The sequence below is a fragment of the Lissotriton helveticus genome, chromosome 8, assembly GCF_964261635.1.
Source record: "Lissotriton helveticus chromosome 8, aLisHel1.1, whole genome shotgun sequence".
In the NCBI taxonomy this organism is placed as follows: domain Eukaryota; kingdom Metazoa; phylum Chordata; class Amphibia; order Caudata; family Salamandridae; genus Lissotriton; species Lissotriton helveticus.
Window position 1 is genome coordinate 1,090,277,724 of NC_136069.1, and position 26,565 is coordinate 1,090,304,288.

Below are 26,565 nucleotides of genomic sequence, written 5' to 3' on the forward strand. Positions count from 1 at the left end.
GTCTCTTCCTCCTGCTACAACACCCTCCGCATGCTTCGCAGGATCTACAAGTGGATCCCGACCGAAACAAGAAGAACGGTGACACAGGCCCTCATCAGCAGCAGCCTGGACTACGGCAACGCACTCTACGCAGGAATCCCAGCCAAACACCTACAACGACTACAACGTATCCAAAACGCCTCCGCCCGACTGATCGTCAACGTCCCCCGCTGCAGCCACATCACCCCCCACCTGAGAGAACTACACTGACTCCCCGTCGACAAGAGGATCACCTTCAAGCTCCTCACCCAAGCACACAAAGCACTCCACAATGCCGGACCAGCCTACCTTAACAGCAGATTCAGCTTCCACACCCCCACCCGCCAGCTCCGCTCTGCCAGCCTCTCCCCTCGCCGCTGTCCCCTGCATCCAAGGAATGACCTCCCTTGGCAGATCTTTCTCCTACCTCACCGCCAAGACCTGGAACACCCTCCCTACCCACTTACAGCAGACCCAAGACCTACTCGCTTTCAGAAGACTCCTCAAGATCTGGCTCTTCGAGCAGTAGCAGCACCCCCTCCCCTCAGCGCCTTGAGACCCTCACGGGTAAATAGCGCGTTCTACAAGTACTTAATTGATTGATTCGATGTGGTGCCACCAAGTCTGTGTATAGCATTCCAACCACATGTGTCTGTGAGCCCATGCGAGCTACTGCCCGCGGCCTACGCGTCGCACGAGTAGGCCACAGAATTGGAACTGGATATCAATTATTCAAAGGCAGAGTACATATCATTGCACACAAGGAGAGGCGTAAGAGGATGGCGCATTTCATGTGGGAGGAAAAAAGGATCATCGTTACGGAGGTGATCGAACACTACCGACAACTGCCCTGGTGTCAATGACTCTGTGCATTGCGAGCCCACAACACATGGCTGTGGGCCACTGCTGACCGCTGCCTCCGGCCTACACTGCGGTCCAGTAGATCACAGAGTCTTGATTTAACAATGGCCGGATTCATATCAATGTACCAGCATCATCCCAGACTGCGTCCCCCTCAGCCCCGGTGCCATTGAGTCTGTTCCTCGACATTCATGGACACTCTCTGGTCGTACATTGGTGTCATCTGAGTCTATGGACTAGGGGTTAGTTTTCATCCTCATGTAGCTGATTCCAAATTGGTGGTGGTAATGAGGCTGTCGCTTTTCACTCCCCCATTTGCTGTTTCCGGATAGGATCAGACCACTGCATCATGCCCTGGAGGACACCTTCCACTGTCCCCTGCAACCCTCCGCCACACTCACCTTGGACCTCAACGAGGACCCGCTCAGTCCGCATGGCCTACCTCAGTGGACCGCAAGTCACCATCCCATGGCGCGGTGCCAGTGCCGGCCGCTGTGAATCCGAGGCCACTACCTCTGTGCTAGTCAGGTCTGGGACCCCTTCTTCTGAGATATTGGATGGTCTCTGAGGCTATGTTCTTGGTGTCATCAACGCCATGTGTCTGTAGCCCACCAGGGCTCACACATCAAATCGAGTCCATACTGGCCCGGACGTGGCATCACAGCAGGAGGCACACACCACCATCGCCGGGACCACCTCCAACCGCCATCTGTCAGAGTTGAAACTGTGGTACTGGTAGGCTGACGGAGTTGCTCACACCTGTCGTGGGTGCCATCATCTGTCTGATCCCCTGCTCAGCACTCCTGGTGCCACTAACTCAGTGCACCACGAAATATCTTCTATGACTGTTTTGGTTATGTGCTGTGGAGAGCTCACGGAGCAATGTCACCTCAGGCAGTGTGGGAGACCTTGGACGACGATGGTGAATATGATGCGGGTGTGACACGTCCCCCGCAGCTACATTAGGAATGTCCAGGAGGGACACTTTCCTAGACATTTTCTTCACATGAGCATGCTCAGCTCTAGTGCCTCAACCTCAGTGCACTGAAACTCACGGACAATTTCTGTTAGTATGTTGGGTGTCCTTTGTACTTTACTTACTCCGGCTCCCTCCATGTTGATCAGTATTTGACTCTGTTATGCAGGTGTTGTCTGTTTCCATTGCACTTGAGTCCACTGTTCAAGTTGTTGCCACCACCAAGCACTCCGTGCAGGCTGGCTCACACTCACCCCACACACATCCAGCACAGGCCAAACTGTGCATGTGGCCCTGCCAACAAAGGGGCTGGGTGCTTGAGCCTGTAGCCAGTTCAACATAATAACTGCTTGTGTCCCTGTGGTCTTGTTGTATGCATGAGGGCCCTGAGCCCTACGACATTATATTGTGCTGTGTACAGAGGACGCTGACATGTCACCATCAGCAACGGGCTAGTGCTTGGACATGTAGCTTTGTTGTCACCCACTCAATTCGTAAGGGGAGTGGACTGGGCCGTTGTACACAGAGCCAATGTGGGTGTGTGACTGATATGTTCATGCCCCTGGGCGTGGTTCTGTACTGGAAATGTGCATCTGCATGTGTCTCTATGGCAGTATGGGTCTACTTTGTGGGGTGTAGGTGGTCCCTGAGGGTAATGGACACCCACGTATGTGATCTAGTTCGCCTTCCATGGGTCCGGACCACACCCGCACCTGTTTGCCCACCTTCTTTTGGTGTTCTGACACCTGGCATTGGGGTGCCATGTGTGGGACAGGGTAGTGTTGTGGGCCTGCCATGCTTGCAGGTGCTTCATGCTCTGTGGTCTGTTGCAGGGGCTGGGTTCTCCCCTAAGTAGCTTGGCTGCCCTGGTCCTGGTGGTGGGTTGCATGGGAAGTCTATTGGCTGTTGTAGGGCGTTGTTGTCGAAGGTGTGGTGGTCCTCTCCGGCATCACTGATAAGTTGTCTTCTCTGCTCTGCTAGAGGTGTTGTGTGTCCCTCTGCATTGTGAAGGGTAGATGCATGTTGATATTGTGTTTACATGTATGTTGGCGCATTGTTCTTGTTTACATGCAGACTATATGACAATGTACATTGTGACTGTTTTGGAGGCGCAGGATTTAGATGCGGGAGTGTACATTTGGACTACATGATGGATGTGAGGTTGTACGCATGCATTTCCATTTCACAGTTTCCATCTCTGTCAGATGTAGTAGGCCTGTTTTTGCACGGGTGCGGAGCCTGTTGTGTCCCTGTAGTGTCGGGGTTGCACATTGTACAACATTGTCGGCAATGTGGATGTGCTGTTCTTGCTATGTGTGTGTGCTGCAGTGTGCCACGGGGATGAGGGACATGATTCAGGGTCATTGTGGGTGTGAGCTGCTACACATCATTGTGCATATGTGCCCTTGTGCCCATGTCCTCCCAGTCCCTAGTCGTTACACACCCTGTTGATGATGTGTCAAGTCTTCCCGAGCTGTGTCCAGACTCCCGACTACTTGCACCGTCTCCACACTGTTGACTGTGGCCTCCGTTTCCTCCAGCTCCTCCTGTGGCGCAGGACTCCCACCTTCTGTCGCCATTGCTGCCTTCCTGTTGGCCTTTGTGCCTGGTTTAGATTTTCACATCATGCCAGCGCCTCTTGGCCTCCCGTTATGTTATGTTAAATTGTATTTATAGAGTGCCAATCACCAGAAGGTCTCTAAGCGCTGTAACATAAATCAGAAGGTCCAGAATCATTTTGCGCAGCTGTACTCAACACACAGCGGGGTAAACTTATCCAAACGCCTCTGTGAACAGTAAGGTCTTAAGTCTCCTCCAGAACGGTAGTAACCTGGCTTCCTTACACATACCATCTGGTTGCTTGTTCCAGATCTGGGGGATAGTAACTGAAAATGCCCGGTACCCTAGAGCTGTTCTAGTAAAACGTGGGCAGACTAACAAGCTTGACTGTGACGACCAGAGACAGCATCCCAGCGCATAAGGCCTGAGGTGGTCTTTGATGTATTTGGGTGCCTCTCCATACTGAGACGTGTGCAATGCACAGCCCCTTAAATCTAACCCTTTGCTTAATGGGAAGCCAGTTTAACTGTTGTAGCAGAGGGGTGGCATGGGCTCTTCTTGGCAATTTATACATCAACCTTGCCGCATCGTTCATAAGCACTTGGAGCTTCCCCAGGAGTTTTTCTGGAAGCCCAGTGTAGACTGCATTGCCATAGTCTAAACGTGACAAGATTAATGCCGTCATGACCGTCTGCATGGTGGAGAAAGACATCAGGGTCACCAGTTTCTGAATGTGCCGCATCAAGCCCAAACAGCTCCCCACAACAGCAGACGGAGAGCTTGTTTTTCCCCTCTAAGTTCCTGCATGTACCATGGGGCCTCCTTCATGCCATTCGTTATTCTTTCCCTGCGGGCAGGAGCTACCTCATCAATGGCTAGCCTCAACCGGTGTAAGAATTCTTTATACTTCAAATCCGGGTCCCCAGGCGGAGATCCAAGATGCAGTGTCTCGTTCAATACTTTCTTCAGCTCGGGGTCTTCTATCTTACGCCAATTCCGTACCACCCTCCACCATGCGGATACATGTTTGGGGCAGCTGTCTACAGGGAGTGAAAGGCTGACCAAGAAATGATCGGACCAGCTACATGATCTGCAATCAGTATGTAATTTAGCTGATGACATGGTCCACATAAGGTCCACGGTATGGCCCTTCTCATGTGTGGAAAACTCCAAGATTTGGTGCAAACCCAGATTGGTCTTTGTTGGACTTGGCCTTTTCCCCCCAAATTTTTCGCTTTTGACCCCCTTATCTAGATTGTCTCCCCCATGGGATTAAACCTGTATAGGCCATGAGTGGTGTGAGACCCCTTTTGAAAAATGTAATTGCCTGACATAATGTGAGCACTTGTAAAAAATCCCCCATTTTAAAACTGCACCCCCATTTTAAAACTGCACCTGACTGAAATGTATTGCTTTTAAAATGGATGCCATGGCCATGGGTTTTGCCACTGGACTGACATAGGTCAGCGGACTAGATAATATTACCCAGCTACCCCTAGTTTTGGAGGGAAAGCCTGGCACCCAGGGTGCTCACCCCCTCCCCTAGAACCAGTTTAGGCTAGATGTGCCAACATTCTAGAAGGTCCTGGCACTGCCTGGGAGGAGGGTATAAATAGGGAGAAGTGTCACCAAAGAGTCAGTCAGCGCAGGGACAAGGAAGAGAGGGGACCTGCTGTGAGGTGCTACCGCCACATGGGCCTGTGAGCTGGGCCCTGCACCCCTAGAACCCCCCCCCCTCTGCTGTCCCCATGGGCCCCTGACAAGGGAGGGCCCCTGACTAGGTCCCTGTCACGGTTGGGATCTTGAACCATGCCAGCGCCGCGCTGAAAGAGCACTGGGAAGGGAAGGAGCTAATTGGATTCCCCCCAGGAGGTGAGGAGTTGCCCCTGAGGAACTGCAGTGGGACTGTCTACCCCCTCTGGAGGAGCTGTGGCCCCCCTTGGAAGTGCTGGGCCGGGTGGAGCCGCCTGGGGGAGGATTGAACCCCTGTGAGGTGTACCTGCTGGACGCTGTGCTGTGGAAGCGCTGTTTTGGGGAGGTTGGTGCCCCCAAGGAAGCTGTGGCCCCCTTTGCCAGCTGTGTGAGGAGCAGTGCGCTGTAAATAGCGCCATCTGCTGAGGAGAATCGCGCTGTGCAGGCGCTGAGGAAACTGTGAGGAGGAATAGCGCTGAGGAGCCTACCCTCGTTCCAGCGCGCTGTCCGCTATATAATTAATTAATTACAAGGGAGCCTACCCCTTATCGCCGCTGTGAATCACCGCCGCGGCCCGGCGTGGGTGGGACCCCCCCACTGCTGTGGGCCTCGTTTCGGCGGCCCCCGGTGCCAGGAGAGGGCCGCCGAAGTGGAGTGAGGGCCGCGCTAGGCCCTGAAGCCGCCGTCTACCTCGTCACGTGACGGGGGCCTGACCGCGTCATCGGCCCGCCCCCGCCACGCACTGATTGGCCTGCGCGGCCGTGACCCCTGAAGGCCGCGCAGGGATTGGCTATCGGCCGGGAAGGCCGGGAGAAGGGGAATCGAAGCCCCGGGTCCCCGTGAGGTAGGAGGGGGACCCGGGTGAAGCTCCGTTGCGGGGCCCCCGTGCCGAGGAGGGAGCCCCGAGAGAAGCGACCGGAGCGGGAGGCCACCCCGCCGGTCTGTGCCCCACGCGAGGGGCCGGTGGAGAAGGCGGGGCCGGGGCACGCTGTCGGTGCCGGCCCGCCAGAGCGAGAAGAGCGTCGCCAAGCCCTGGGTCCCCCTGAGGGAAGGGGACCCAGGTGAAGTGTTGGTGCGGGGCCCCCGTGGTCAATGGGGAGCCCCGAATTGGAGCGACCGGAGCGGGAGGCCACCCCGCCGGTCTGCGGTCCTAAGTGAGGGGCCGGGGCACATTGTCGGTGCCAGCCCCGCCCCCTCCAACGAAGCCGGCTGCAGGAGCCTTGTAACGTGGGAGGAAAGCCAGGCAGGCTTCCCCCACGGGTGCCCAGACACCGTGTTGAAGCCCCAGGCCCCTGTGAGAGAAGGAGCCCCGGGTGAGGCGAGTGTGGCCGTCCAGAGGCCGTTTTGGAACCCCTGGGCCCCGGGTGACGCCGCGGAAAGGGGGGCCTCGAGGCACATTGTCGGTGCCTGGTCCCCCCCTGCAGAGGAGACCCCAAAGGACGCCCTGCAGAACCTATTGAGCCCGGTGAGTGGGGCCTACATTTAACTGTGTGGGGGATAAAGAGGGCAACGGGGTACATTGCCGGTGCCCGCCCCGGGGACTGTGTTACTTTATCAGGCGGCACGTCTGGCAGAGGGCACCTGCAACTTGGGCACGAGAAGTATTGAACTGCCCTACATCGCCTGTACCTAACTGTCCTTCTAGACAACTCAGGAGCAAGCCGGTTGTCCTTATCGCATATTTTGGGGTAGAGAGTTTTATTCTCCCTTAGTGCACATATAGGTCCCTGCTGTACGGGTTGCCCTGAGGTCCCCAGTTATTAAGGAACCCTGAGGAAGGAAATGTCTAAGGGAGTCCCGGAGTAAGGAGGGTTGACTGCTGTGTACACCCTGATGTTGATACCCCTTAGCGATGGTAAAGGGAGCCTAGTTGAGTCCTGACAGGTGTTCCTGATCTAGGAGGAGGGCCCCTATCTGATATTAATGCTGGGTGAGGTATGTTCTGCATAATGTTGGTCAATGGGTTGGCCTGATGAGTTATTCCAGGCCCCTGTTTATGCCCTGGTTAATGAGCCTGCCGTACTGATTTCTTACAGGTGCTCCTGACTAGTATGTGCTGTAATGCTCTGTTGTTGTTTTTCCCTAACAGGGGTGGGTTGGTGCTAATGTGCATGATGTATTTCTATGCTAACGTAGAATTTTGCAATTACAACCCCCTAAGGATGAGAGCCTGAGTTGGCCCCGCCAGATTGGCCCCAGGTCTACTGTTATTTAATCACAATTTTTCTCTTTCAGCATGGACTACTTCCTATGTAAATAATTCCCCCCTTTATTCACTTGGCTCTGGCGCCATTTGGCGTCCTGTGTGACACTACTGTTTTGCATTCTTTTGCCTTGCAGGTTGGAAACCCTACTAAACGACGTATCTTTTTCCAACTCAAACTGGTGTCCTGCCTCTTTTGTGGTGTGCCTGGTGTGTTGACTGAGGGTACTGCGTGAGTGCTTCACATGTCCTCGAAGTTTGGCCTGCCCGCTTGATGCCATGCTACCCCCTTTGAGACTTGGGCAACCCCCATTGCCAACATTTGGTGGCAGAGCGGTGGGATAGGACTTGTGTTGCGCAGTACCACAGCGGCCACGGGTTACACTGCAAATAGAGCTTTGGATGTAATCCGAGCCTTGTTGTGGGGATTATTGTTGTGTGCTAAATTGCTTCCTCCTGAAAGTGTTTGACAATTGTGTCCCCTTGTTCCTCTGGGAGGGTGTGTCCCGGGTGTACCTCGCCACGATGGGGTTGATTTACCAGGAAGTGGAACTGATGGAATACACCGAACAGGAGGTGATAGACTTCCTCCTGGAGAGAGGGATACCCCCAGTAGGGAACATTAGGAGGAATTTGTTTCTCTATGAGGCCCTCAAGAGGGGAGAGCCCATAGAGATTAATGGGGACTTGTCTGACTACCCCCCCGAAGTTTTGAAGGGTCAGTGGGTTAGAGACCAGAGAGAGGGCTCCCCATCCAGAACCCTGGGAGGTAGTTGCTCCGATGAGGAGGAGGAAGAGTCTAGCAGGGCAGAGACGCCAGTAGCTGTGGAGGACACCGAAGATAGGGAGTCTCGCACTGGGTCCAGTCCCGGGGGCACTGCCCCATCCCTTTCCCTGTCCCCAGAAGAGTGGGTAGATAGGAGAGAAGTGAGGGAGCATCAGCTGGCGCTGGCAAAGCTCAGGCATGCCGAGGGCTTAGCGCAGCTGAGGGTAGAAGAGCAGCGACTAGAGACTGAAAAAGTCCTAGCGCTGGAGAGGATGGCGGAGGCAGAGAGGGCCTTCGCTAGAGAGAGATCAGCTCAGGTGGGTAGGTTGTCCCCTGAGAGTGGTTTCAGGAGTCTGGATTCACCGAAGAGGGTGGGATCCAGTGGTGGCAGCGAGTGTAGGTCCAGTGCAAGGAGTCCCACTCCCGAAACCCAAGAGACTGTGCCTGATTCCCCGGAAGAGGAGGACGGGTTAGTGTTTAGGGGCAGGGGAAAGCTGTTCCATCAGTCCTGGGGAGAGTTCGAGGAGGAGTGTTGGACTGTACTGGAGGATTGGGTGGTGAGGAGAGCAGTGGAGGATTGGAAAGGGCTGTGCCATGCCGTTATCCGGGTGCACATGCTGAGGAGTTGTGTCCCAAAACTGCGTCACCATCTGTTGCAGTGCGGGTTCTCAGACCCCAGGGAACTTGCACGGGAGGCAGACCTCTGGGTAAGTGCCAGAGTGTCTGGGAAGGCTGAGGGGAGTGATCCTGAAGGGAGCGAGACGGGGAGGTGTCCCGAGATGCCCCAGCTGTGGTCACCGGGCCTGGAGTGTTCTTTAAGAGAACCTCCGGTTGGGAGACTAGGCTGTCCCGATGCGTCATCCAGAGGAAGGGATCCCCTCATGTCAGGAGGAGCCGGAGCCTCAATAATTGGAGCTCCAGTGGTTCGGGGGTTTGACCAGTCACAGGGTTTAGATCCTGGACTGGGGTTCCAGGTTAAGGGGTTGCCTGACCTGGAGGGTGGGGTACCTGTAATTCAGGTTCCTACCAATTTGACTCCCAGGGGTACTACTCCCAGTGGGAGGGTGCGGAACTCTGGGAGGGGGTGCAGAGGGAGGAAGGTCTCTTCTCTGTCACCAGCTCAGCCACAGGGCGCAGATCCTGGGTTGGGTGGCCAGGGACAGGGTTTGCCTGCCCTGGTGGGAGGGACCTCTGTAACCAGAGTCCCCCCGGAAGTGACTCCCAGGGGTACTACTCCAGTTAGGAGGGTGCGGAACTCTGGGAGGGGGTGCAGGGAGAGGGAGGACTCGCCCCTGTCACCGGTTCAGCCTGTGGGTTTCGGCTCCAGGCTGGGGAGAGAGTTGTGTGAGGGTGTCCCCCAGCGTAGGAGATGGAGGAACCCTAGGAGGAGAAGTAGGGGGAGGAGAGCCTCGCCCCTAAGGGCTGGTCAGTCTGAGGGTGTGGACCCCAGATGGGTGGACCAGTGGCAGTTTGGAGAGAAGAGAGTGGTCCAAGGGAATTACAAGCCTGAGGCTAGAGCCTCCCACTCTAGGAAGGAGAAACATCCCACTAGGGAACACCAGTGGGGTGGTTTTGTTGGTGAAGGGAGGGTTGCGAAAGAGAACCATTGGGTTCCAGAGTGGAGGAGAGACTGCAGGTGCTCCTGTAGTTGCAGGCCTGCGTCCACCTTTTTCCGCCCCAAGCAGGGAAGCCCATCAAGGCATTGATCAGTCTACCCTGGCTTTTGGCTGGGGGGAGTCGTGTTGGACTTGGCCTTTTCCCCCCAAATTTTTCGCTTTTGACCCCCTTATCTAGATTGTCTCCCCCATGGGATTAAACCTGTATAGGCCATGAGTGGTGTGAGACCCCTTTTGAAAAATGTAATTACCTGACATAATGTGAGCACTTGTAAAAAATCCCCCATTTTAAAACTGCACCCCCATTTTAAAACTGCACCTGACTGAAATGTATTGCTTTTAAAATGGATGTCATGGCCATGGGTTTTGCCACTGGACTGACATAGGTCAGCGGACTAGATAATATTACCCAGCTACCCCTAGTTTTGGAGGGAAAGCCTGGCACCCAGGGTGCTCACCCCCTCCCCTAGAACCAGTTTAGGCTAGATGTGCCAACATTCTAGAAGGTCCTGGCACTGCCTGGGAGGAGGGTATAAATAGGGAGAAGTGTCACCAGAGAGTCAGTCAGCGCAGGGACAAGGAAGAGAGGGGACCTGCTGTGAGGTGCTACCGCCACATGGGCCTGTGAGCTGGGCCCTGCACCCCTAGAACCCCCCCTCTGCTGTCCCCATGGGCCCCTGACAAGGGAGGGCCCCTGACTAGGTCCCTGTCACGGTTGGGATCTTGAACCATGCCAGCGCCGCGCTGAAAGAGCACTGGGAAGGGAAGGAGCTAATTGGATTCCCCCCAGGAGGTGAGGAGTTGCCCCTGAGGAACTGCAGTGGGACTGTCTACCCCCTCTGGAGGAGCTGTGGCCCCCCTTGGAAGTGCTGGGCCGGGTGGAGCCGCCTGGGGGAGGATTGAACCCCTGTGAGGTGTACCTGCTGGACGCTGTGCTGTGGAAGCGCTGTTTTGGGGAGGTTGGTGCCCCCAAGGAAGCTGTGGCCCCCTTTGCCAGCTGTGTGAGGAGCAGTGCGCTGTAAATAGCGCCATCTGCTGAGGAGAATCGCGCTGTGCAGGCGCTGAGGAAACTGTGAGGAGGAATAGCGCTGAGGAGCCTACCCTCGTTCCAGCGCGCTGTCCGCTATATAATTAATTAATTACAAGGGAGCCTACCCCTTATCGCCGCTGTGAATCACCGCCGCGGCCCGGCGTGGGTGGGACCCCCCCACTGCTGTGGGCCTCGTTTCGGCGGCCCCCGGTGCCAGGAGAGGGCCGCCGAAGTGGAGTGAGGGCCGCGCTAGGCCCTGAAGCCGCCGTCTACCTCGTCACGTGACGGGGGCCTGACCGCGTCATCGGCCCGCCCCCGCCACGCACTGATTGGCCTGCGCGGCCGTGACCCCTGAAGGCCGCGCAGGGATTGGCTATCGGCCGGGAAGGCCGGGAGAAGGGGAATCGAAGCCCCAGGTCCCCGTGAGGTAGGAGGGGGACCCGGGTGAAGCTCCGTTGCGGGGCCCCCGTGCCGAGGAGGGAGCCCCGAGAGAAACGACCGGAGCGGGAGGCCACCCCGCCGGTCTGTGCCCCACGCGAGGGGCCGGTGGAGAAGGCGGGGCCGGGGCACGCTGTCGGTGCCGGCCCGCCAGAGCGAGAAGAGCGTCGCCAAGCCCTGGGTCCCCGTGAGGGAAGGGGACCCAGGTGAAGTGTTGGTGCGGGGCCCCCGTGGTCAATGGGGAGCCCCGAATTGGAGCGACCGGAGCGGGAGGCCACCCCGCCGGTCTGCGGTCCTAAGTGAGGGGCCGGGGCACATTGTCGGTGCCAGCCCCGCCCCCTCCAACGAAGCCGGCTGCAGGAGCCTTGTAACGTGGGAGGAAAGCCAGGCAGGCTTCCCCCACGGGTGCCCAGACACCGTGTTGAAGCCCCAGGCCCCTGTGAGAGAAGGAGCCCCGGGTGAGGCGAGTGTGGCCGTCCAGAGGCCGTTTTGGAACCCCTGGGCCCCGGGTGACGCCGCGGAAAGGGGGGCCTCGAGGCACATTGTCGGTGCCTGGTCCCCCCCTGCAGAGGAGACCCCAAAGGACGCCCTGCAGAACCTATTGAGCCCGGTGAGTGGGGCCTACATTTAACTGTGTGGGGGATAAAGAGGGCAACGGGGTACATTGCCGGTGCCCGCCCCGGGGACTGTGTTACTTTATCAGGCGGCACGTCTGGCAGAGGGCACCTGCAACTTGGGCACGAGAAGTATTGAACTGCCCTACATCGCCTGTACCTAACTGTCCTTCTAGACAACTCAGGAGCAAGCCGGTTGTCCTTATCGCATATTTTGGGGTAGAGAGTTTTATTCTCCCTTAGTGCACATATAGGTCCCTGCTGTACGGGTTGCCCTGAGGTCCCCAGTTATTAAGGAACCCTGAGGAAGGAAATGTCTAAGGGAGTCCCGGAGTAAGGAGGGTTGACTGCTGTGTACACCCTGATGTTGATACCCCTTAGCGATGGTAAAGGGAGCCTAGTTGAGTCCTGACAGGTGTTCCTGATCTAGGAGGAGGGCCCCTATCTGATATTAATGCTGGGTGAGGTATGTTCTGCATAATGTTGGTCAATGGGTTGGCCTGATGAGTTATTCCAGGCCCCTGTTTATGCCCTGGTTAATGAGCCTGCCGTACTGATTTCTTACAGGTGCTCCTGACTAGTATGTGCTGTAATGCTCTGTTGTTGTTTTTCCCTAACAGGGGTGGGTTGGTGCTAATGTGCATGATGTATTTCTATGCTAACGTAGAATTTTGCAATTACAACCCCCTAAGGATGAGAGCCTGAGTTGGCCCCGCCAGATTGGCCCCAGGTCTACTGTTATTTAATCACAATTTTTCTCTTTCAGCATGGACTACTTCCTATGTAAATAATTCCCCCCTTTATTCACTTGGCTCTGGCGCCATTTGGCGTCCTGTGTGACACTACTGTTTTGCATTCTTTTGCCTTGCAGGTTTGAAACCCTACTAAACGACGTATCTTTTTCCAACTCAAACTGGTGTCCTGCCTCTTTTGTGGTGTGCCTGGTGTGTTGACTGAGGGTACTGCGTGAGTGCTTCACATGTCCTCGAAGTTTGGCCTGCCCGCTTGATGCCATGCTACCCCCTTTGAGACTTGGGCAACCCCCATTTCCAACAGTCTTAGTTTCATCAAACCTGCTAGACATACAGTCTCTTGGTATCCAATCCCAATGGTAGTTAAAATCCCCAAGGACCAGGATATGTTAATATCTTGAACACAGATCACTCATAACTTCGTGGAACAGGTCATTGAACAAGAGGGTTAACTGGGGAGGACGATATACCACTACCACTATCAGGCATGAGGATGTTAGTCCCAACTTAATCCCCAGGAACCCTGCCCCATCCAGACTCTCCTCTACTATTTTCTCAGTGGTAAATATCCTGCGGCTAAGTAATGCAACTCCACCTCCTCTTTTATTTACCTGCCGATTATAAGTCAAGGCATTGTACTCAGGAGGGAGGGAAGTCACGATATCAGGCCCTGAAATATCCTCTAACCATGTCTCTGATAAGGTAAGGAGGTCAGTCTCCCTCTCCTGAAGCAGCGTAAAAATGTCTAGATTGTGCTTTGTAAGTGATCAAGTGTTTAACAGAGCTAACTTTAGACTAGACGGTACATTTGAACCCGTGTCTCTAGACATCTGAGCTGGCACGCAGGTCATCGGAGGATTCCTAATGCTTGCTAGCAAGTTTTCTGACTAAAGCTGCTCTACAACTGGATCCGGGAGGGGCGGCATGTGGGGTGCACTCTATAATTTGCTGAGTTCTTCCCTGGTATAAACCAGTTTTTGACCAGGGGTCCTGGCCCCTGGCCATGGTCGGGCGCAGACGGGCTTGCCTTAGGTGTGCCAGCGGTGCGCCAGTGGCTCACCCGCTGCGGCGTCCGCTGCGCGTCCGATGCAGTATTGGTTTTAAAACCGTAGGTGGGCAGAAAACTGAAATGCTAACCTGCCTAGAGCGGTAGTGAGCCAAATGTTTTCTCCACTCAAACAGCAACAGCTGCGGTGGACCGGAAAGCGACTCAGCAATAAGAAATACAGGCAGAACTGGCAAGTAAGCACAAATCTGGTGTATGGAGATGTAAAGTTTAAAGTACATTGGCCTCCTCGACACTCCGACTGCATTCCCGGTGGTCTGATTGTGGGTCAGTTGATGGTAGTGTTCTGTCACCTCCGTGACACTGATCTTGTTTTGCTGTGGACTGCACCCCGTCTTCCTATCCCTCTTCACCTTGGCCTTCCCCGACCCCGTTGTTCCTTGCTGGTGGTCTGTGGGGCTTGTGGGGTTTGCGTCGGCCTCTGTGCTTGGTCAAGATGCATCCATGTCGCTACGCACTTTGGATTGTTTCTGGTGTGTTGTTTTTGTAGCTGTGATAGTGCATTTTCCCACCAAACGCGTGGAATTTGCAGGCCTGTAACTGGTTTTCGCTGCTTTTTGTACCGCGATTGGCCTCATCGCAAGATTCTTTGCATTCGCGTTTTGCATTTTTGCGGCGTGGCATTGGTTTTAACGCCGACATTTGACACTTTATCTGGTGACTTTGTTATGGTACGGCAGTATAGGTTCCTACGAAATCTTGCCATGCTCCCACACAGTACCCCCATTGGCCTGGTTTTGCAGGACCTAGGCATGAAACCAATTGAAATTATTGCAAATCTCCGTCCTGTATTGTATTGGAGGCGATTTTGGGTAACGCCGGAGTTGAAAATATTCGCCATGGGACTTCTGGACGTTATCAAAAGTGATGTCTTTCACCAGATAAAATGGCTCTCTGGAATTAGAGCGGTTCTCAGAGAGCTGGGTCTGGCGGAGGCATGGGAGGACCCAGCCAATGCTACATTTCCCTCGAAAAAGGTCATCAAGGGTTTATACTGGGAGATGATATCTTCAACATTTTTTAGGACCATTCCCCCACTTTCACTAACAGGGGTGTTTATGGAGTTCAAGGATGGCACTCGTTTTGAGACATTCTGGGACGACATAACGAAGCCACTGGATAGGAAACTTTATTTTCAACTGAGAATCGGCAGTATACCCGTCAGATCTTTCACATCCAGATGGTCTAATGGTGGAAGTAGCTCTTGTCCATCTTGCCTAGATCCTAAAGAAACAGTTAGCCACTTACTCCTCGTCTGTCCGGCTTACTCTGCCCCGCGCAGAGTTTGGCTGAGACCTATGGCTAAATTGTTAGGCACTCGGAGTGGAACTGTGGCTTCTAGAATCATCTGTACAAACCCAAGCCCTGTAATATATATAGCTGTCGCGAAATTTTTAGGATGGGCCTGGATTATTAGAAACAAAAATCTAAAGGGATAGGTTTTGAAAATGCACCTTATACCTGAATACTTGATGTATCTTAACCTGATGACTTTTAATTATTACTGTAATGAATTTCTTGTTTTAATGTTTTGTGTAAATTCTAATTCTATTTTTATATAATACTTTTTTATCTGTAATGCTTTTATGACTATGTCGAATAAAGCTTGTTTGACTGACTGTACGGCAGTGTTGAGAATGCTTCATTAACACAGCGAAATATTCCCGCGATAGGCTGCGATATGTAAAGTTGCGTTAAGCTAAATTTGCGATAGTTATCACATGTTCTTGAGAATATGCCCCTTGATTTTTTAAGATAAGGTTTTCTTAAGAACTTAGCGCCTTCTTCTTTAGCTACATAGTGGGCAGGTATTAATGCTTTTAGGGGTACCAAGGCAGAATGAGATAACTTAGCCCCATTGGTTTCAAGACTTCTGTAGAGTTTTCACCTAAGAAGACTACCTACTGAAGTTATTCTTCCCACCTGGGATATGCTACGCTTCTCAGTGGATTATCTTTTGAACCTTCTCATTGTCTAGAGACAGCAAGCGTGGTTCGATTGTCAACAAAAACAGCATTTGTTATAGCAGTGACTACTGCCAGACGATTGTGTAATTGGTCATCTCTTACCCTTACTTAAAAATTCTGCCAGATAAAGTGATCAAAAACAGATCCTAAGTTTTTCCCAAAGGTCAGCTCGAAATGTCACTCACAGCAACAAATAACTCTTCTAGTTTTTCAGGAAAGGAACTCCAACATGTTCCTTCCTCTTGGGATGTTAGGAGGTCATTGATATATCTGCAGCAAACTGAAAAGTTCAGATTGTCAAGTTCCCTTTTTGTTTCTTTTGGAAGTGTGAACAAAGGAAAGAAGGTGATTGCATCCACCTTGAGAAAGTGGGTCTACCAAGCTATATGTCAAGCCTTTAAGTCATTGAATGAAGTCCTTCCAACTCAAATACAGGGTAGGTCAACTAGGTCAGTTTCTACATTTTGGTCAGAAGCTCGCTCAGGGGGGTCTGTATCCATGAAACATGCTGAGGGGCCACCTGGGCATCTTACCATAAATGAATTAATAATTACAGATTAGACATAGCTGATCCAATTTTTGACAACTGTGCAGTGAAGTAATTGTTGTTCATAATAAAGGTTACCTTGCAGCATTGTGATTGCTAAGCACCCAGGCTCCCCATAGTCAAGCACAATGCTGCAATGCTGTAATTAGTCTAAGCACCGTGGTTCGGCGTTCAGTCAGGGAATGGGAGCCTGGGCAGGTTTTCCACCCATTCTGTAATGCAGCCTGGGAGAAAAACATGCTACGTTCACATGGTGCAATGCATCATGCACACTTCAGTATGTCCGCCACTTCTCCCCTGCTCTGCGCGCAGTGCAGTCCCGCCCCGCCCCACAAAGCAGCTGCAGGAGGAACAAATAAAACAATAATAACATCAAGTTATTACCATTTTATTTTTCCCTTCTTTCACTGCTGTAAAGCGGTGGCCCGACGCTCCTCCACCTTTGTGGAGGAGCCGCCACTGTGTATACTTGTTAGTAAACATAGCCCATAAGGATATACAGTCGACTTGAATGTACCTTTGCAGAATGCTGAATACATTTCAGTGCATTCTGCAATTTGGATCTGAGTTCCCATACTAAAGTCAGTTAGAAATATTTTCCGGACCTCCCGTTATTACAAATTTCCATAGACGGTTGATGTTTTTTTAAACTATAAAGTGTAGTATACTAGGTCAAAGATTAAATCAATTGAGGTATATATGGTAGCAGGATTCAGACCTGAACAGAGCAGTCTTGTTCATTATTACCAAATAATTGCAATGTTGTGCAGTTCCCCTTTCTTTATATTGAAGGAGGACAAAGGGCTGTTATTATGATGTACAAAAAACATCAATTCACTATCCTGACGTTACATCTCCAGGGAATCTACTTCCACACAAAGAAGCCCTCAGCATAATGTTCATAGGGTTTTGGATACTGCCACAATTGTATTGTAAATTGAAAATCTATGAAGAAATCTCTTACAAGAAAAACGTATTATTTGCTTGGAATTCGCCAAGGATATAAAGTACATTCTGCTGCAAGAATGCAAACGTTTATTTCTTCGTGGTGAAAAACATTTGGGGTTTTACAAAATGGAAATGCTGCATATGCTCTAACTTGTTGGGTGAGCCAAAGTGCCGTCAGCCTGGCTCAGTGATTTGGATGCTGTCTGGAAAATAGCTGGTGATCTACAGGTCATAGGATTGAATCCTAGCAAGGTCAGCTCAGCCTTGCTTCCTTCCCTCCATGGTCTGTAAAAATTGGAAATAGTTCTCCCTGTTAATAGTGCTTAACAACGGCAGATGTGTGGTATGAAGCAGTACCTTAGAAAGACAGGGAGGTCACTGTTAGGGTGGCCATGTGTAGGGAATTCACCTCTGACCCAGTAACTTGGGGCTAGATGTAGGTCACCAAATACCGGTTGGTAACTGCCGATTTCGGCGTTACCGACCGGTATTTGGTGATTGAGATGTAGTGGGCCTATATTTTACAGAATCTGTAAATTTACCGATTCGGTATATTTACAGATTCTGTAAAATACCGATTCGGTTAATTTACAGAATCGGTAAATCTATATGGAGGTGGCACTGGAAACAGTGCCACACGCCCCTAATATTTCGTTATTTACCATGACATACTATGTCATGGTAAATAACGAATTCCTGTGTACATGCACATCTATGCATGTACACCTGTGCCATGTGGCACACATACATGCCCTAAGGGCATGTATGTGTGTCACATGGCACACAAGCCAGAATCAGGGGTGCAACAGGGTGTCAAAGTGACACCCTGTCCCCCTTGCAAAAGGGGGGACCCAGGGAGAGCTAGGCGCGAGCCAGTCTCTTCCTGGGTAGGTTCGCGCGAGAATCAGGGCACCAGGTGGGGGGCTGATTAGGGGAGGTGATATAAGGGAGGCAGGCTGGCGGTTGGGAACTGCGTGGGCGGGAAGCTAGAAGGGAGGTTTTGTTTTGCGGCGCGCGTGTGCTTACCTCGTTTTCTGGCTTCATGGAGGAAGCAGCGGAGGTCCGGAGGGCTGTGCAGATCCTGTGTGAGGCCGGGCGTGAGGACCTACTGCGGCCGGGTGTTCCGGCGGAGGCGTGGGTCGGAATGGCCCGCCCCCCGCGCAAGGCTTCGGAGGGTGTGTCCAGGGCAGTGACGGCGTGTTTATCCCCAGGCCCGGCGGAGGAGGAAGACGGCGAGGCGGCAATGCCGGCGGACGGGCCGACGCCTGTTTTGCACGCCGCAGAGGTGGAGCCCCCGCCGGGTGCCCCGGGCGCCCTCCAGCAGGTATGTGATTTACCGTTTTTCAGTGCTGGTCCCCGAGGGGCGCCCGGGGGGAGGCGGGGGCGTTCTGCGGGCCGTCAGGCTCCGCGCTCAGGCGGCATGGCCCCGGGGAAGTCTGGGAAGCCGCAGGCGGGTCCGCAGCCGAAGCGGGGGCGGAGCCTGGATCTGCTCGGGCGCGCGCAGCTCCCTCTCCCGGATGCTGAACATGACGGCTCTCTGGCCCCACCGCCCCCCTTGCCGGAGGGGGTTTCCCCGTACCTCTGGCTGAATGGGCAATGTTTCTTGCTCTCCCCTGCCACGCCGGTGCCTGGCCCTCCCCCCACCCACACTTTTGGCCCCCCACTACTGGCCGGTGCAGATGCTGGGCCACATTCTGTTGCACTGCCTGCATATTCCTCTTCTGAGACTCCTCCTCAGGCTTCTGTTTCCACGCCAGAGGGTGCTGCGCCCCGCATGCTGCCCCCTTCGACCACCAAGTCTGCGGCCCGAGGTGCGCCGGGCCCCCACCCTGCCCCCCCCACGTCCTTGGCTCCTGGTGGGTCGGGTTTGGTACGCAAGGGGGCGCCACCGGTTCCTGGGCAACCTCTGTTCCCGGTCCCTAGGGGTCGGCCGGGTGGCCTTCAGGGTGGTCCTTCGCAGGGGTCGGGTGGTGCCAATGGTCTGGCGTCGGTGGGCCGTCCATCGGGGGGTGATTGCGATTCCGCTTTTAGGGTGGATGGTTTTGCGAACTCTTCCTTGTCTGGCTGGAGCGGCCGCATTTCTCAAGTTGAGCCTTCAGCTGGGCGGCTGTTGGCTGTTGCTACGGGCCCGGGAACTGACCACACGGCTGTTTCCAGTAGTGGGCTTACAGGGGAGTTATCTGGAGCGGATATCTCTTCTACAGCTTTCAGTGCACACAGCTTTCAGAACATTGACTGGCAGTTTTATGATGGGGGTATTGGTGATGGGGCTATGCCCAGTGGCAGTGCGCAAGTCGCATTTTCTGATGAAGCTTTCTGTGGGAATTTTCATGATGATGATTGGGAAGAAGGGGAATTGCGAGACACAAATGCTGGGCTTTTGGCAGCACGGGCCCAGGGGGGTGGTTTGGGGCAACCCACTGTTTCTCGTGTTTTGCAGGCGTCTCGTGCGGACCATGCAGCAGTACGAGGGGCAGTGAGGTCTGGACCTACTCATGGGGTTCGAGCGGCTGTTCGACCGCAGTCGGAGCAGTTGCCAAGAGGTAAGGATGGGTGGTGGTCTGTGTGGCAACCCAGGGAGAGTCTCCCTGTTAAGAGTACAAGATCTATTGGTACGGGTGATGGGGTTGTTGTTGAGCGAGTCGCTCTGGCACCGAGGCTTGAGCGGCCGGTGATTTCGAATGTTTCTAATGTGCCAGTTGCACGGGATGTTTCTGCGGCAGAGTCTGGGGGGGTGGCTGCCACACGGGCTACGGAGGATAGTATCCTACCTAAGAAACTGCCTTATTCTGGGGTGGGGATGCCGTTGGGGTCCCATTTGTCTGAAAAAACAAAGAATCTCATATGGTCTGGTGCATTTGTGGATGTTTTTCGGCTTCTACATAGAGATGTCCAAGCTAAAGAAGGGTCGAAGGAGGAGGAATTAGAATTGGCTCGGAGGCCTCGTGTTCCGAAGTCGATAGAGAATTGGACTTCGGCCTTTCTTATCTATGCTAGCGTTTATTGCCAGCGTCATCCGGACAAGGCGATAGACATGTTTAAATATGCCGATGTCATTCGCAAAGCTCACAGTTACTTTGGTGGCTTTGCCTGGTTGTCATATGATGACGAATTCAGGGCGCGCATGAGCATTTTTCCTGAGCGTTCGTGGGGTGAGGTTGATTCCGAATTATGGCTCCAGTGGATGGCATCGGCTCACCCGCCTGCTACGACCCACACGGCTAGCGGGCAGCCAGTGTATTATCGGCCCTTTCCAGCTCGCCCCGCTCAGTCTGGGGCGGGGGTTTGGGGCAGAGGTCAATCATCCTCCTCTGGCACATGCTGGCACTTTAACAGGGGTTCCTGTAACCGACCAGCTTGCAGGTATAAGCATGAGTGTTCGCAGTGTGGGGGGAAGCATGCGCTCACCCAGTGTTTTCCCGGCCAGCGCTTTGGTGATCAAGGACGGGGTTCAGGGGGCAGGGGACAGCCTCAGCACGCTGTTTACAAGGGCTCCTACTCCTATTAAGCTAGATGTTCTGGATCTCTGGTTGGTGGATTATCCTGATTTTGAGGCGGCTAAGATTTTGTCTTGGGGTTTCAGACTTGGGTTCCGAATTGGGTATCAGGGACCCAGGGTGGGTAGGTGGTCTGACAATTTGAAGTCTGCGAAAGAGAGTCCCCATGTTGTGCGGAAAAAGCTGGATGCCGAGCTTGCCGCGGGTCGGATTGCTGGTCCTTTCTTGAATTGTCCTCTTCCTGACTTGATAGTATCGCCTCTGGGTGTGGTACCCAAGAAGGCGAAGGGGGAGTTTCGACTTATCCATCACCTGTCATGGCCCGAGGGTGCATCCATTAACGATTTTATTGATCCAGCTGATTCAACTGTCAATTATGCTTCAGTGGACGATGCCTTACGGCTCGTGCGCACGGCTGGTGTGGGGGCTTTACTGGCAAAGAGCGACATTCAGTCGGCTTTCCGGCTATTGCCCATCCATCCTTGGGACTTCAGTCTTCTGGGAATGCATTTTGATGGTAGTTTCTACGTTGACAGGGTGCTGCCCATGGGCTGTTCAGTGTCATGCTCTCTTTTTGAGACATTTAGTACATTTCTGCAGTGGCGCTTCACTTTTGTCAGTGGCCACGTCCTGGTCTGTCATTACCTTGATGATTTTCTTTTCATTGGTGAAGGTCACTCTGGGCAGTGTCAGTCGGCTTTGACCATCTTCCAGGCTCTGGCGGAGGAATTGGGCGTTCCCTTGGCGCCGGATAAGACAGAAGGTCCCTGTACGTCCCTGACGTTCTTAGGGATTGAAATTGATACCTTGTCTATGGTGGCGAGATTGCCTGAGGCTAAAGTGAGGGAAATGTCTGCCTTCATACATCTGGTGTTGGGGGAGCGAAAAGTTGTTTTGAGGACTGTCCAGAAACTTTTGGGGTACCTCAATTTTGCTTGCCGGGTTGTTCGGGCGGGCAGGACGTTCTGTAGACGTCTGGGTCTTTCAATGTCAGGCGTCAGCCTTCCCCACCATCGGGTGCGCATTACCACCGCTGTGCGTGCCGATTTGACGGTCTGGCTTCGTTTCCTGCAGGAGTTCAATGGCGTGTCCTTGTTTTTTGCGGATGAGGACATGGTGTGGCAAGTCCAGTTGTTCACGGATGCATCGGGAGCTCACGGATTCGGTGTATTTTGGGAGGGTCGATGGTGCGCGGCCGGCTGGCCGGTGCACTGGAAGGAACAGGGTCGCAGCATAGCGTTTCTGGAGCTCTTCCCGCTGCTGGTTGCTTTGTATCTCTGGGGGGAGGAGTTTCAGAATCGTTCTGTCTTGTTCCATGTGGACAATTTGGCAGTAGTACACCTTGTCAATCACCAAAAGGCTCGTGACTTGCGTGTTTTGCGGCTCCTGCGCGCATTCATGCTGCGGTGTCTGCAATTGAATATTGTCTTTAAAGCACGGCATGTTCCTGGTACTTCTAACTGCATCGCTGACTCTTTGTCTCGCTTTCAGTGGTCCGAATTCCGCAAGTTGGCTCCTGGGGCGGACCTGGAACCAACGGCGATCCCACAGTACGTATGGGACCTGGGGGATTGAGGGTACACCAATTGGTCGAAAATTCAGTAGCTGACTCCACAAGGCGGGGTTATGTGAAGGCCTGGCATGAGTTTCTGCAGTTTGGTAAGGATTTGACGGGGCCGATCAGGGCCGGGTTGTCAGATGAGCAATGCATCTTACAGTTTGTTTTACATTTAGCGGACAAGGGCCTATCGCCCACTACTATTTCTGGCAAGTTGGCTGGGGTTTCTTTTTATGGGCAGCTTTGGTGGGGGCGGGATCCTGTTGGGGGGGTTCTGGTTCGTAAAGTGTTGAAAGGTTTGGCTAGGCTTCGGGCTGGTGGTCAGCAGCTCCGGCAGCCGGTGACTTTTGAGTTGCTCCAGTTGCTGTTGCCGGAATTGGAGGAGTGTTGCCATGATGTTTTTGAGTGTGCAAAATTTCGTTTGTGTTTTGTCTGGTTGTTCTTTGGGGCATTTCGGGCATCAGAGTTGCTGGGGTTGCGGGGTAGGGTAGGTATGACCAGCAGTGAGGTGGTGTTGGAAAGTGACAGAGTGAGGTTGTGGCTGCGGCGTCCAAAACCGACCAGATGGGGAGGGGTAAGTGGGTTTTCCTTGGCAGGAGTGGTGTCTCTGCTTGTTGCCCGGTTGGTGAATGGGAAGTGTTTGTGTCCTCTCCACATTTTCTACAGGGGCCCATTTTTTGTCATGCTGATGGTAGCCCCATAGTTGCATCTCAATTGTTGGCTGTATTACGCAAGGTTTTGTTGCGCCTGGGGAGGGATCCTGTTCAATTTGGTACCCATTCATTCAGAATTGGTGCGGCGACGGAGGCCGCTAGGTTGGGGTGGGACTGGTCCCAAATCCGTCGCATAGGTCGTTGGCGCTCCAAGTGCTGTGAAAAATATGTAAGAAAATAGTCCATTTTGCTTGTCTAACGTTTCTTTTTCTCCTAGGTCCTTGGCCCTCTGTCGCCGGATCCAAAAGGAGGGTGTGGATACTGGGGCACTCTTTTGTTAAACGGGCAGCTTTAGCCGCTGCCAGTCAGCTTTGTGGGAGATCACTTGGTTTAAGCAGCATGACGCACGAAGTCTCCTGGCATGGAACAGGGGGCATGCGCTGGGGTGGGCTTTTTCCCGCCTTAGCTGCTTTGGTTTCAAAGTGTTTGGGGGGTCCTCCGGATCTCCTGGTCCTGCATTTGGGAGAAAATGACTTAGTTTCACTCTCTGGTTTGACTTTGCTAAAATTAATGAAGCAAGACCTGGAAATCATCAAGACCACATGGGTGAGCACCATGTTGATATGGACTGAGTTTGTACCTCGTTTGCAATGGCGTGGGGCGCGGAACCATTCCGCCCTGGAAAAGGCTCGCCGGAAAGTTAATCGAACAATGCGACTTTTTTGTCATCATTTGGGTATCTACAGTTTGGATCATTACCATTTAAAAGTCTCTGAACATCATTTATTCTGTGAGGATGGTGTACATCTGTCTTCTTTGGGCATTTCTTTTTACCTTCTGGAACTCAGGGATTTGATTAGCAAAGTTCTTCAGGTGCAGTTGTGGTGTGCTCCTTCCTTTCCATTTTTAGGTGGGGCAGGAAAACGCTAAAGGTTTTCCTGGGTGGCGGGTTTTGGCTAGTGGGGTGGGCAGCCTGGAGCGGGTTGGCCATCCTTAGGGTAGCTCGTTGGGTAGTACTAGGGGTAGTAGGCAAGAGTTAGTTCGGGGTTTCGGGATTTAGGTTTTGTAGGATCACTGTATAGTTGATTTATGATAAATAAATAAATAATGAATGTGTTCACGAAATTTATGATGCACCTGTCTTAAAATAAAGTGGCCTTTCTTGCTCCTAAAGAGGTGTGGACAGTGATTTCTTGCGCGAGGGGGGACCCAGGGAGAGCTAGGCGCGAGCCAGTCTCTTCCTGGGTAGGTTCGCGCGAGAATCAGGGCACCAGGTGGGGGGCTGATTAGGGGAGGTGATATAAGGGAGGCAGGCTGGCGGTTGGGAACTGCGTGGGCGGGAAGCTAGAAGGGAGGTTTTGTTTTGCCCCACCCACCCTCCCCCTTTTTTAATTTATTTTTGGTTTTTTTTTATTTTGCGGTACTCTAGGTGCTGCTTTGTTCTGTAGGTTTGCCACTGTTAGGACAGGTGTCTTTGTTCTTTTTGGAGGCGGGTTTTGGCTAGTGGAGTGGGCAGCCTGGAGCGGGTTGGCCATCCTTAGGGTAGCTCGTTGGGTAGTACTAGGGGTAGTAGGCAAGAGTTAGTTCGGGGTTTTGGGATTTAGGTTTTGTAGGATCACTGTATAGTTGATTTATGATAAATAAATAAATAATGAATGTGTTCACGAAATTTATGATGCACCTGTCTTAAAATAAAGTGGCCTTTCTTGCTCCTAAAGAGGTGTGGACAGTGATTTCTTGCGCGATCGGTAATTTTACCGAATCGGTATTTACCAATTCGGTAATTGACATTGATTCCTATGGGCCTCAAGGCCCATAGGAATCAATGGCCGATTCGGTAATTACCGAATCACAAAGATTTGGTAAAAAAATTGGAAAAAATACCTACATAGCATTTACCGATTTGTAAATGCCGAATTGGTAAAATTAATTACCTACATCGGGCCCAAAATGTTTTGTGTTAGGTCGAGGCACTCAACATGGGCTAACATAAGCACAATGAAAATACATGGAGATTGAAACGAATATGACTACATCAAAGTGCAGGACCTTGCAAGAGTACTTGGAGTATCAGGATGCTGCTCATCCTTGGAGCTGGGAGTTGGAAGTGGCTGACCATTACCATCTCATTAATGCCTTCTCACCAGCACATTCGGAAAGGCCTTTGATTTCATTACAAAAATAGAGACTACCATTATGCATCAACCTTTGAATTGCCACTCCTGCAACTCCTTTAAATAACTTTTTATAATAATAAAACAATCCAGAACTGGAATCTTAACAATTCATAAATAACCTTGCAATAGAATGTTTCTCCTCTTTTAAATGCTGCTCTTGTTCAGATAAGTACCTTACTTTTAATATATATATCGGATAATATATGGGGATGAAGGAATATAAATTAACAAGCTTCTAACTTTTAGAAGCAGTACCAGTGAATGGGTTATATTAGGTATGAGTTGAGCACATCATTTCTATGCATTCATTAACATTTTATGGTAATAGAAAATAGTATTATGTCTTTTTCAAAATAAGAGCTTTTAAAAACCGTACTATGCCCGTGTAGGTGTATTAGGATAAAGATGCTTGGGTTTTAGTGAGACAGTTACATTGAGCATTTGTTATTTCTTTTTAAGCAACAATGCGAGGTCAAGCTTTCTGCATGCTGCCAATCTTTTGAATCGGCAATGCACAGACTGGCGTCTGCCATGGTTACTTTGTGCTGCTAAGTTCTGGACGTGGACTAACACTTACCATGGATTCCTGCTTGAAGGCAAGACTTTCAAACGGCTGCGTGCAGACAGGCGCATGCAGCTACTCCTCGCGTGCAGTCAGTTTTTCAGTGGCGAGCTGGTAATGTCAGAAGCGTGTGATGTCACGCAGATATTGTGTGAGTTGGCAGCCATTTTGGATTGGGCAGCCACAAAAAGGATGCATTGAAATATATAATAGCGCATAGGATGCTTTTCACCATTGGTTGACAATAAACTTTAGCTGTTCAGCGAAGGAGTTAGGAGAGTATTACTCTAGTAAGGAAAGGTTGATCGCTGGTCTGGAGAAGATAATTAAAAAAAAAAGACAGATGTTTAGGTGAAGCAGAATGGCATCTGAGAATAGAAGTTTAGAACAGGGTGTGTCAGAAGGTAGGATGTGTGAGGACAGTATTAAGCAAATGATACAAACGTAGGTAAGGGCTTCTGCAAAGGAAGTAGTAGATAATGTTATGGAAAAAAGAAGGAAGCATTTTGGATCAAGAGAGATGTTTAGGTCTTTGTCAGGCGTGGAGGCTGAAAAGAGTGTGAGAGTTGGGAAAAGGCAGAAGTGTAAACATTTAGAGAATAAATCTTTGAACAAAAGGAGGAAAGATGGAAGTAACTCCATAACAAAGAGTGATGTCTGCAAAGTTGTCCTTGGTGGCTTGTAAGTTTTGTCTGATGACACATTCATTAATGTTGATAGTGACATTGCACAGGGTTTAGAAAAGATGTATGATGAATGCATATTCGATTTAAATCAGGATGACGATTTAAATGATGCTCTGAAAAATGATGTGGGTTGTTCATCGAAGGTGACAATTAAGAACCCACTAGTTGAAGACATGTTTAGTCCTTAAGACATTCATCATCCTAGAACTGTTGACTGGTGGCCTCAGGAGTTTGTAGGAAAATTAATTAAGGAACGTATAAGAAAACCCTTGGAGCAAGAGGTGAGAAACATCCTTAGGGCGGAGTGTTCACAACTTGTGATTGAAAATAAGGTGTGCAATACTCCCAACTTAGATCGTGACATGATAACTTTTTTAT